This window comes from Osmerus mordax, chromosome 14, assembly GCF_038355195.1.
Source record: "Osmerus mordax isolate fOsmMor3 chromosome 14, fOsmMor3.pri, whole genome shotgun sequence".
Taxonomy (NCBI): Eukaryota; Metazoa; Chordata; class Actinopteri; order Osmeriformes; family Osmeridae; genus Osmerus; species Osmerus mordax.
The window spans coordinates 2,198,561-2,209,678 of record NC_090063.1 but is presented as its reverse complement, the minus strand read 5'-3'; positions in this window follow the sequence as shown (position 1 = coordinate 2,209,678).

Below are 11,118 nucleotides of genomic sequence, written 5' to 3'. Positions count from 1 at the left end.
CTGAGTGTGTGAGAATGTGGAGCGCGCGCGCTGAGGAGAAATTCATTGGAAATTTCCTTAACAAATATAGCTGCAAGCAGCAATGGGGTGGCCAAGCAGGTCAGATAACCCAGAAGAAACTTTCGACATCCTCAGAAGAGTGTTCCGAGTACACGCAGCAAGTTTGGCGTGAATCCATCAAAGATTTGCTGAGATACGACACAACTTTATGTTTGGCGGCTCTGCTGACGATTTCGATTGGCTGTACCGGACAAACGGTTTCGAAAATCTAAAATCATTTTGATAGTTTGTGTGAGGATTGCATATACTATAGCTTGTAGCTTGACTACAGGTAGCTAGCGACTGCAGTGTACCTGGCTTCCTTTGCAGTGGCTTACAGTGTCGCTAAACAGAGAATCAGAGACATGACAAGATCGTTGGCTTTGGCTGGATTCGAACCTCTGACGTTGCCGTTGCCAGGACACCAACTTATCCTAGTGAGCGGTTCTCAGTGCTGCAAATCACAGTTCAGTTACTGGGTAAAAATATAAGCAGTTTTTCCTGTGGCAAGCGGTTGTCCGATTTGGCCCAAGTTTAAACAGCTGTAATTCAGTCCTATTTCAAGTGTCAAGGTGATTGTGGTCTGAAGATAATCTGTCCCAAATTTTTTGAATATTTGATATATTTTGTAGGAGGAGTAGGACAAAAACGTTTTATTAATTCATTCAAAATGGCGGCATCAATTCGGCTGGTATCACAAGTTAACATGTGACAGACATCGGATCGCCCCCCTAGAGGTTAGAGGACACATATCTACAAAGCACAATAAATCTGACTCTTCTTGAGTATAGATCCCCTGAGAATGATAATTATTACCATTATACTGTTAGACAGCTACTGTGGCATACCTGGCTTCACTAAACAGATAAACCAGTATCATGACATGCTTGATGACTGTGGCTGGGTTTGAACGTATGACCTTGCACTTCAGAGGAACCCATCTTATCCCAGTGAGCTATTCTCACTGCAGGGAAATGCTGTGTTCAGTTACTGTATAAAAAAAGTAAGCAGTTTCTCCTGTGGGGTTGTCAGATTTGACCCAAGTATAAAAAGCTGTAATTCAGTCCTATTTTGACATGTCAAGGTGATTGTGGTCTGAAAATGATTTGATTTCATGTCCATGAAAATAGGAGCAACAGCAAACGAGGAGTTTGTTTTAATGAAAATTCCAAATGGCCGACGCCCAAAATGGCAGACACGGGACAGTGTGATATATTTCGAGTTAGTATGCCACTTAGAATCAGAAGAGACCAATCTTGTGATTTATGACAAATCTGTTCAGAAGTTATGATGCAAGAAATCCGATGCCCTGGCTAGATGTAGCATCACTATATATCGACAAAGCACAATAAATCTGACTCTAAATCCCCTGAGAATGAAACATTATCGTGACCATTATGATTATACTGCTTGACAGCTACTGTCGCATACCTGGCATCACTAAACAGATAAACCAGTATCATGACATGCTTGAGACTTTGGCTGGATTCGAACCTACGACCTTGCACTTCAAAGGAGCCCGTCTTATCCCAGTGAGCCATTTTCAGCACTGGGAATTGCTGTGTACAGTCACTGTATACAAAAAGTAAGCCATTTCTCCTGTGGCACGCGTGGTCAGATTTGGCCCAAATTGTTGCCCCAACAGCTGTAATTCAGTCCTATTTTGACATGTCAAGGTGATTGTGGTCTGAAGATAATCTGCGCCAAATCTGGTGAATATTGGATACATTGTGTAGGAGTAGGGAAAAAACGTTTTATTCATTCATTCAAAATGGCGGCCTCATCAATTTGTCTGGTATCAGGCATTAACATGCGTCAGACATGGGATCTCCTAAGATATCACGAGACATAGGAATCACTGAAATACAACAAACAAGTCAACAGTTATTGGTCAAAACACAATTTTGCCTATTGTAGCGCCCCCTAGAGCTTAAATGACCCTACCTTTTTCGGACCTCTTAATAACAGGGTAATGAATCCATACACCAAGTTTGGAGTCAATGCATCAAAGATTCACTAAGATATGACCTCACTTCCCTTTTTCCGGATCAGTTGCTGAATTTGATTGGCTGTAACTAACAAACGGTTGCGGAAATCAAAGCTCCAGGGGATAACTTTTGTGAGGCTTGGTCTGAAGATCATCTGTGGCAATTTTGAAGAAGATTCGACAAGAATTGTAGGAGGAGTAGCGAAAAAACGTTTCTCCTTAACATTCAAAATGGCGGAGAATCTATATGACTGGGTATGACGTCATAGTGTGCGTTGAACTTGTCTTGATCCAGGGAATCCAATGATACCTCATTTTGGAAAATGCGGCATATGGTTCAAAGGTAACGTGTGTAAACACACCTTCAACTTTGACCCATTGGTGGCGCTAGAGGGTTGAAATGGGAGACATGAAACTTGGTGAAAGTGATGAGGGGACAGGTCCCAAAGAGTGTGCCAAATTTCACAACTTCTGACCATGTGGTTCTAGGGGCTACCATAGACTCCCATGGAACTAGAATAATAATAATAAATATAACTGCAAGCAGCAATGGCGGATTCCTCCAAACGTTGCAAACCACTGAAAAATGTATATTCTTTAAAAATTATCACTGTAAAATTCCATGCTGCAGACTTACCAATGGGATAACAAATCTGAAATGCAATACCATCAAGATCCACAAGGGCTTTTATTTCAAGCCAAGGAGTGAAGGGAGGGGGCTTGGTGAGCCTACCCATTCCAGAAAGCCTTGTATCTTTGTGTATCAGGGCGTGGCCTGTAGAGTCACTTATGGGTGATATTGGGCCATTTGTGGTGTGGTAGTTACTCTTGGCCTATACTATCAATGTTTCAGGATTTTGAGAACTTTTTACCATTGCATACAAAATCGGAAATGCAATACCATCAAGATCCACATGGGCCTTTGCTAAAGACCAAGCAATGAGTGGGGGCTTGGTCAGCCCACAATTGCCTATAATTTTGTGTATGCGTCTCGCCAAGCTTGCGCGTGTGTCAAGGGAAAGGCTGAGTGTGTGAGAATGTGGAGTGTGGGCCCTGAGGAGCAGGGGAGACATTTCATTGGAAATTTCCTTAACAATTAGCCAAGCATGCATTTTTCAAATATTCACCAAAATTCAACTTTTCATCTTACAGTCAACTTTTTCTAAGATTTGTGTACTAAACATTCTCAAGAGTCGTCAAGAACTTGTGATTGAATCAGAGTTTTTTGACTGGCGGATGTGTAAAGCATTATTTTAGCATTAGAAATAAATTAGATTTCCTTTATTTCAATCATTTTTTAAGATATTAATTTGCCTTCTCACATGGGAACATGATGTAGTGTCTTTCACGTGACACATCAAGTTTGGTGTTGATATTTCAAAGATTTGCTGAGATTTGATCCAACTTCCTGTTTGGTTGCTTTGTTGACGATTTTAATTGGCTGTACCGGACAAACGGTTTTGAAATTCAAAAATCTGTTGAAGAATTCAGTGAGGGTTGCTCTGACGATGATACCTGCCAATTCTGGGGAAGATTGGACAAAAAGTGTAGGACAAGTAGCGAAAAAACGTGTTTCCTAAATCTTTATTGTACAATATGGCGGCCATTATAGGTTATTGAGGCTTTTTTGTTCCTCATGAGAAATAAGGCATATCTACATTTACATTTATTCATTTAGCAGACGCTTTTATCCAAAGCGACTTCCAAGAGAGAGCTTTACAAAGTGCATAGGTCACTGATCATAACAACAAGATAGCCAAAAAACATTGCGAGTAGCCAAAACATGAAGCACACATTGTGAACAACCAAAGTAAGTGCCAAAGGGAAGAACCATAAGAGCATGTAGTTAAACAAGTTACAACTAGAGAGGGTACAATTAATGGGGAAATTGTAGGGTGTGCTTGCTTGCGTCGGTTGCACAGGGGTCCGTTTTTGAATAACATTTTTACAACTGATATTTCTGTATATTTTATATAAAAATGCATACTTATTATATATAAAGATTACATTTTTTTTGCTGCTCATTTACAACTGAAAATACGAGTGAAGTGTAGAATGAAATAGATGTCTTCTCATTTCCCCTGCAAGAGGCAGCCTCATCGTTGAATCAAAACGAATAAATTTGGCAGACCGGTGTACAAATTGACCTAATCTCTATGACTTAAACGTCATTTTAAGTTTTTCCCGTCTCATGATATTTTCAGGCATTTAGCCTACTCTTTGCATTCATTCATTAATAAAGAACCCCCTTTGAAGATTATTCTACGACGTTACCCGGCAATAGAAGATGGAATCGCGATTCAAACAGTACCATCTGCTAACTGAAAATATGCCCCCAAAAACTTAAATAAGCTTGACATTTATTTAGTGGAAAATCGCTCATTCATAAAAAGCTCACTGGTAGTGATCATTGTCAGTAACAACGCAAAATGCGATATAGCCCTGTGTGGAGAAGCTGCCCCGGTAAATTGTACTACTACGGTACAGTACTAGACTACTGCTGTGTTCGTCTTGGTAGCGATTGCGTTGGTTGAATTGGATTTAACGTTCCGTTGTAAGGTTTAAGCTGAAATTAATTATTTTCATGAACAGATTGACAACGTTTAGGCTGTGGCAATGAAGTTCAGGTTAGTAGTTAGATAGACTTTTTATTTAAGTAAGGGGAGTGCCGAACATGTTCTGTCGCCGTTTGACTTCTTAAACAGCTGTGTAGTGTAGATGTTTTTGTAGTGTCTCGCGCAAGCTACAGCGTTGCAGTGAGCTACACTGGTTTGAAACCACAGGTGATGGTAATTTCACCAACAAATCGTTTACTAATGTCAGAATAAATCCTACAACGAAAATGTATATGTGAGGAATGTTTATTTTAACGATTGAAAACAGATAACGCTACATCATAGACCACTGTAGTATGTGTTGCCCGGGCAACACAGGCTAATGTCATGATGCTAATACTTCAGTGAAATAGTAGACTACTGTTTCCGAAAGTAGATGTACTTCCTTAATAATATCAGTTTATATTGTACATTACACATCACAATTGTGTGTCATATCACAAAGTAAAATGAGTAAATAGTTATCACCCTGGCCTCTTTTCTTGTGGCGTTTCTGCAGCTGCCTTGCAGTAAAGCTATAGTTAGCCTAGCTATCCCCCAAGTTAACAGATGCTAAACGAATGTTCTGCCAAAGGTAGTCACGCGTGTTTTCGTGACGTTAGTGACGCAGTGACGTTAGTAACGTCAGTGACTGTGGCTAGCAAATTAGCCACCGTTAGCTTCACTTTTCGCCACAAAAACTTAACTTAAGCCTAAACCATGCAATGGAACGTAAATTCCAATAGAATCAACTCAATCGCTACCAAGACGAAACTTTTGACACCTACGTTGTCTATGTAGGCCAAATATTGACTGAGTTTTAGGGGGGCAAAAAGAAATAATAATAATATATATGTGAGAGAACAAAGGTTGTGCTCTCGCCGAAGGCTTGAGCACACCCAATTAAACAACATGAACCGCTATAAGTGCAAGTGTACCTGTGGAAAAAAGCAAGCAACAGTAATAAAAACAATATATCACAGCGAGAACAAAAATTTAAAACAGTTACCACTAACCACAAGAGCAACAAGTCTCTAAGCAAGAGACATTGTGATCCTTGAGGAAACTAACATCGGGTCAAGCGAACCATTCTTAAGTACCGTTGTACTCCCGGAACAAGTGCGTCTTGAGCCTTTTATTGAAGGTGGAGAGACAGTCAGTATCTCTGATGGAGGTGGGGAGTTGATTCCACCACTGGGGGGCCAGACAGGAGAAGAGAATATCTAATGAATTTCAGAATTTTGGGACAAATGGGATGCGAATGGCATAACTTTGTAAATGGAAAATTGGGGCTTGGCCGTAGCGCCACCGATAATGGTGCGTCATTTGTGGTGTGGTAGTTACTCCTGGCCTATACTATCAATGTTTCAGGATTTTTAGAACTTTTTCTAAAATGCATTACCATCAAGATCCTCAAGGGCCTTCACTTTAAGCCAAGGAATGAGTGGGGGCTTGGTCAGCCCACAATTGCCTGAAATGTTGTGTATGCGTCTCGCCAAGCCCGCGCGTGTGTCAAGAGAAAGGCTGAGTGTGTGAGAATGTGGAGCACGCGCGCACTGAAGAGCAGGGGAGACATTTCATTGGAAATTTCGTTAGCAATTAGCCAAGCATGCATGTTTCAAATATTCACCACAAATCGACTTTTCATGTTACAGTCAACTGTTCCTCAGATTTGTGTACTAAACATTCTCAAGAGTCTTCATATGAACTTGTGATTGAATCAAAGTATCAGTTTTTGTCCGGGGGATGTGTAAAGCATTATTTAAGCGTTAGCGATAAATTCGATTTGCTTTATATCAACCATTTTTGGAGATATGAAATAGCCTTTGCATTTATATGTTGTAGTGTCTTCCTTGTGACATACCAAGTTACGTGTTGATATCTCAAAGATTTGCTGAGATTTGACCCAAGTTCCTGTTTGGTTACTTTTTTGCTGATTTTGATTGGCTGTGCCGGACAAACGGTTTAGAAAATCAAAACGCCATGGGATAACTTTTGTGAGGCTTGGTCTGAAGATCATCTCTGGTCATTTTGAAGAAGATATGGGATGGGATACATGAAACTTGGTGTAGGTATAGAAGGAACTGTCCTTAATGAGTGTGCCAAATTTAACAAAAAGTTATCCAAGGGTTCTAGGGGCTGCCATTGACTCCCATGGAACTAGAATAATAATAATAATAAAACTAACAATAACAATAGGTTTCCTCCTTACGGAGGAATCCTAATAATAATAAATATAACTGCAAGCAGCAATGGCGGATTCCTCCAAACATTGCAAACCACTGAAAAATGTATATTCTTTACAAATTGTCACTGTAAAATTCCATGCTGCAGACTTACCAATGGGATACCAAATCTGAAATGCAATACCATCAAGATCCACAAGGGCTTTTATTTCAAGCCAAGGAGTGAAGGGAGGGTGCTTGGTGAGCCTACCCATTCCAGAAAGCCTTGTATCTTTGTGTATCAGGGCGTGGCCTGTAGCATCACTTATGGGTGATATTGGGCCATTTGTGGTGTGGTAGTTACTCTTGGCCTATACTATGAATGTTTCAGGATTTTGAGAACTTTTTACCATTGCATACAAAATCGGAAATGCAATACCATCAAGATCCACATGGGCCTTTGCTAAAGACCAAGCAATGAGTGGGGGCTTGGTCAGCCCACAATTGGCTGAAATGTTGTGTATGCGTCTCGCCAAGCTTGCGCGTGTGTCAAGGGAAAGGCTGAGTGTGTGAGAATGTGGAGCGTGGGCGCTGAGGAGCAGGGGAGACATTTCATTGGAAATTTCCTTAACAATTAGCCAAGCATGCATTTTTCAAATGTTCACCAAAATTCAACTTTTCATCTTACAGTCAACTTTTTCTGAGATTTGTGTACTAAACATGAACCGTATGACTGATTTCAGTCATACGGTTCAAAAGTTGCGTGTGTAAACACAAGTCCAACTTTGACCCATTGGTGGCGCTAGAGTGGTCTGATGGGATACATGAAACTTGGTGTAGGTATAGAAGGAACTGTCCTTAATGAGTGTGCCAAATTTAACAAAAAGTTATCCAAGGGTTCTAGGGGCTGCCATTGACTCCCATGGAACTAGAATAATGATAATAATAATAAAACTAACAATAACAATAGGTTTCCTCCTTACGGAGGAATCCTAAATATAGCTGCAGGCAGCAATGGCGGGTTCCTCCTCAGCATTGCAAACCATTACAAAATTGACATGACACAGACATGTATTTCATACACGTACACAACATTTCAAGACAATTGGATCAATGGCTGATTTGAAGTCATTTTTTGAAATTCTTCACAAATTGTCACGGTAGAGAAATATCAATGCCACCGACATTATGGTTTCTTGAGACTTCTTTGTTCCCCATTGGCAATATGGGAGTCAGGTGGCTGAGCGGTTAGGGAAGCGGGCTTGTAATCAGAAGGTTGCCAGTTCGATTCCCGGCCGTGCCAGATGACGTTGTGTCCTTGGGCAAGGCACTTCACCCTACTTGCCTCGGGGAGAATGTCCCTGTACTTACTGTAAGTCGCTCTGGATAAGAGCGTCTGCTAAATGACTAAATGTAAATATGGCATGCATACCAACTTTTAGACATTTTGGACTGACAGGGTTAAAATGCCACCCTTTTGAAAGTGACAACTTTGAAGCGTGTTCTGTCAGGCCACCTGTGCTCTGGTCAGGCCCATCATGCAGACATCCATTCTTTAAAAGCTTTGATTACAACAATAACTTTATGAAAGTCAGAATACACTTTAGTAAAGGACGTGTGTAGTTTATGTACTACTACTGCTTGCTCTGCCCACACACTTTCCCCATCCATGCCGTTTCCCTCTTTCCCAGTGCGTGTGGTGCGGTGGCCGCATGAGGTTTAGGTGTAGTCCAAAAGTTGCCTCCCACAATCAAAACATATTAACCGCAACATTGTTTTCAAATTTTCTCAAAGATGGCTTGAAAACCACAGATATTGACTCTCTTCTTGAGTAGATCTCTTTCCAGAATCTCAGTCAATCCAGAATCAAGATTAGCCTCATAGGCAATTGGTCTGGTCTAGGGCACAGCCCACGTTCAGCTCCTTGCAAGTATAGCCTGTGATAGTAAAATGGCCGACTCTCTGTTCCCATTAAACTACACAGCATGCACACTCAAGGTGACCAACAAGATTATATTAACTAACAAACAATAACATTACAAACATCTAACTGAACGAACACAACAACTGAAATCCCTTGCGTAGCTGTTGTTTTTTTAAATGCCGCACTGCATGCTGGGTACCCAAGAGCGCTGACGCTGATTATCTAGCTGTGCTCCAACTGCGTGATATGACGAGATGCTAGTGGCGCGCTGAGGTCTCAGAGTCTCCTGCCCGAGTTCAAGTTCTGCCCGATTAGCAAGCTATTTTTACTAATGTTTTGTTAGCAATTGAATGGTAATGCAAGCTAGCTAAAAACAATGTTAGATAGCTTGGCTAAACTGGTTTTCATAGCAACAGAAATCAACAAATCAGATCAGTCGAATTTTATTCAGAAATGGGGGGATGGCGGGAACATTAAAGGTGTAGGTACAGTAAAAGTGAAATGGAACGCGTCTTTCTGCCTTGAAGCTGCGTGCGCATCAACAAGACCCCATCTATAGACAAGTTTACGCGCCAAATCCCAGGGGGCCGCCATAACTCTAGACAAATGCATTTAATTTCCGCCGGAAGTGGTTTGCAAAGCCTCTGCCGGTGTAAACACAGCGATGTTGATGCTAGCTTGGGATCACGGTTCTACTACTTTGACATACTTGTCGTTTGACATTTACTACGGGATAAGTTACCAACGTCGTCGCCATACTTTTAAGTACATTTTAGAGTAGATTTATAGTTATAAAGCTTTTGCCAGTCCATCATTTTGTAGCTTTTAACGTGGAGAAAAGGCAATGTCAGAAGATGACTTTAGTCGGTGATTCATTAGAACATTTGTTGTGTAGCTCTTCAATCTCTCAGCAAAATGTAGGCTAATTATTTGGCTAAAGGATGCCACACGTATCAGACAGAAGTTGTTCTATAAATTCGTAGCCCGGCATTAAAAACATTTATAGTCGGTTGACTAATCGCGTTGTTGTACCCAGTCAAAGGAATAAACACACAGGAACATCATGAACATTCAATGGTCTTGCCAGTTATCCTGGCAAAACATGTAGCATAATGTTCTTTATTTATTGCCAGGACACGGTCCAAGTAGCCTAGGTATACATAACATTGAAAGCTAATTAGTTTGGAATTTCTAGGCTATTGATGTTACATGTTGATGTTCAGCCTATTAACAACTTCAGAAGGACAAGACAGGCAGTACACTGTTATCCTTATTTAAGTGGCTTGTCACTGCCTGAAGTGCCTACTTATCTATCTATTCTTCCTATGAACCCGGTTATGACTGCTTTAAACAAGCCCCGGTTGGCTACACACCTCATGCCGGGCTTTTACAGATGTGTGTATTGGCACTTTGAAAGGTTTGAATTATTATATCCACATATCAATGTATAATTATTAAATCCACTACAAAGGAACACCAACAAAATGTGAATAGCCTACAAACAATAACCATACTACTGTAGTATAACTGTAACAGGCTAGAGGCGATTCTAGGTTTTAAAACTGGTGGTCGTAGCACTCTATCTAACCACTCGTTCAGGTGCTTTCTCGAGTGTTTGCAACCAACTACCGCACACGTCGTTCCCGAACCACTTTTCTTCATGTTGTAAATTGTATATCCTCTTTGTCACTGCGATATCAGTGCTTTGTCGGCACAACGGAGCTAGCTAGCAAAACAAACCCAGCTCGCCAGAACGGAAGTGGATTGCATCGAAGGGAGGAGTTTAGGAAGTAGAGCGGAAACGGCTCATAAACTTGTCTATATGTAAAGATAACATCCAAGCTAACAATTTCGCCAAATCTGACTGCAGCTTTGTATACCATATGTACCGTGTTATGGTTGTTTGAGTTAAACAACTCGCTAAATGAATTAAATGTCTGTTAAATGTCAAATCCAACTATAAATGTATAAAAGAGAGAGTTCCAATCAAATCTGAATTTGTTTTAAACCTAGAGGTTTAAAAGGCTACCTTTGCCTAAACTGACATGCACCAACTCAGAGAACTGAGTTTCAACAGCCATTTACACATTTAGTCTCTATTTGTTACTCTACTCTTAAGGCATGTTTAACTTAATGTCTGCACCTCTCTGTCACCAACTGTCTCTGGAGTGGGGGGTGGGGGCTTCACAGGGTGTCTACAGGTATAAACAAGTTAAATGTAAGACCTTTTAATACCACTTCCAAATGAAATTAAAGACCAAACTTACGATGGAAAAACAAATCAAAAGTGGAAATATACAGTCATCTTTCCAAGTAAACACTGATGTCTGTTCAATATGAACAGTATGGTAAAATGACAATAATCGGTTGAGTTTAAGAACATTGACTAAATGTGTGTAATAAGAAAGG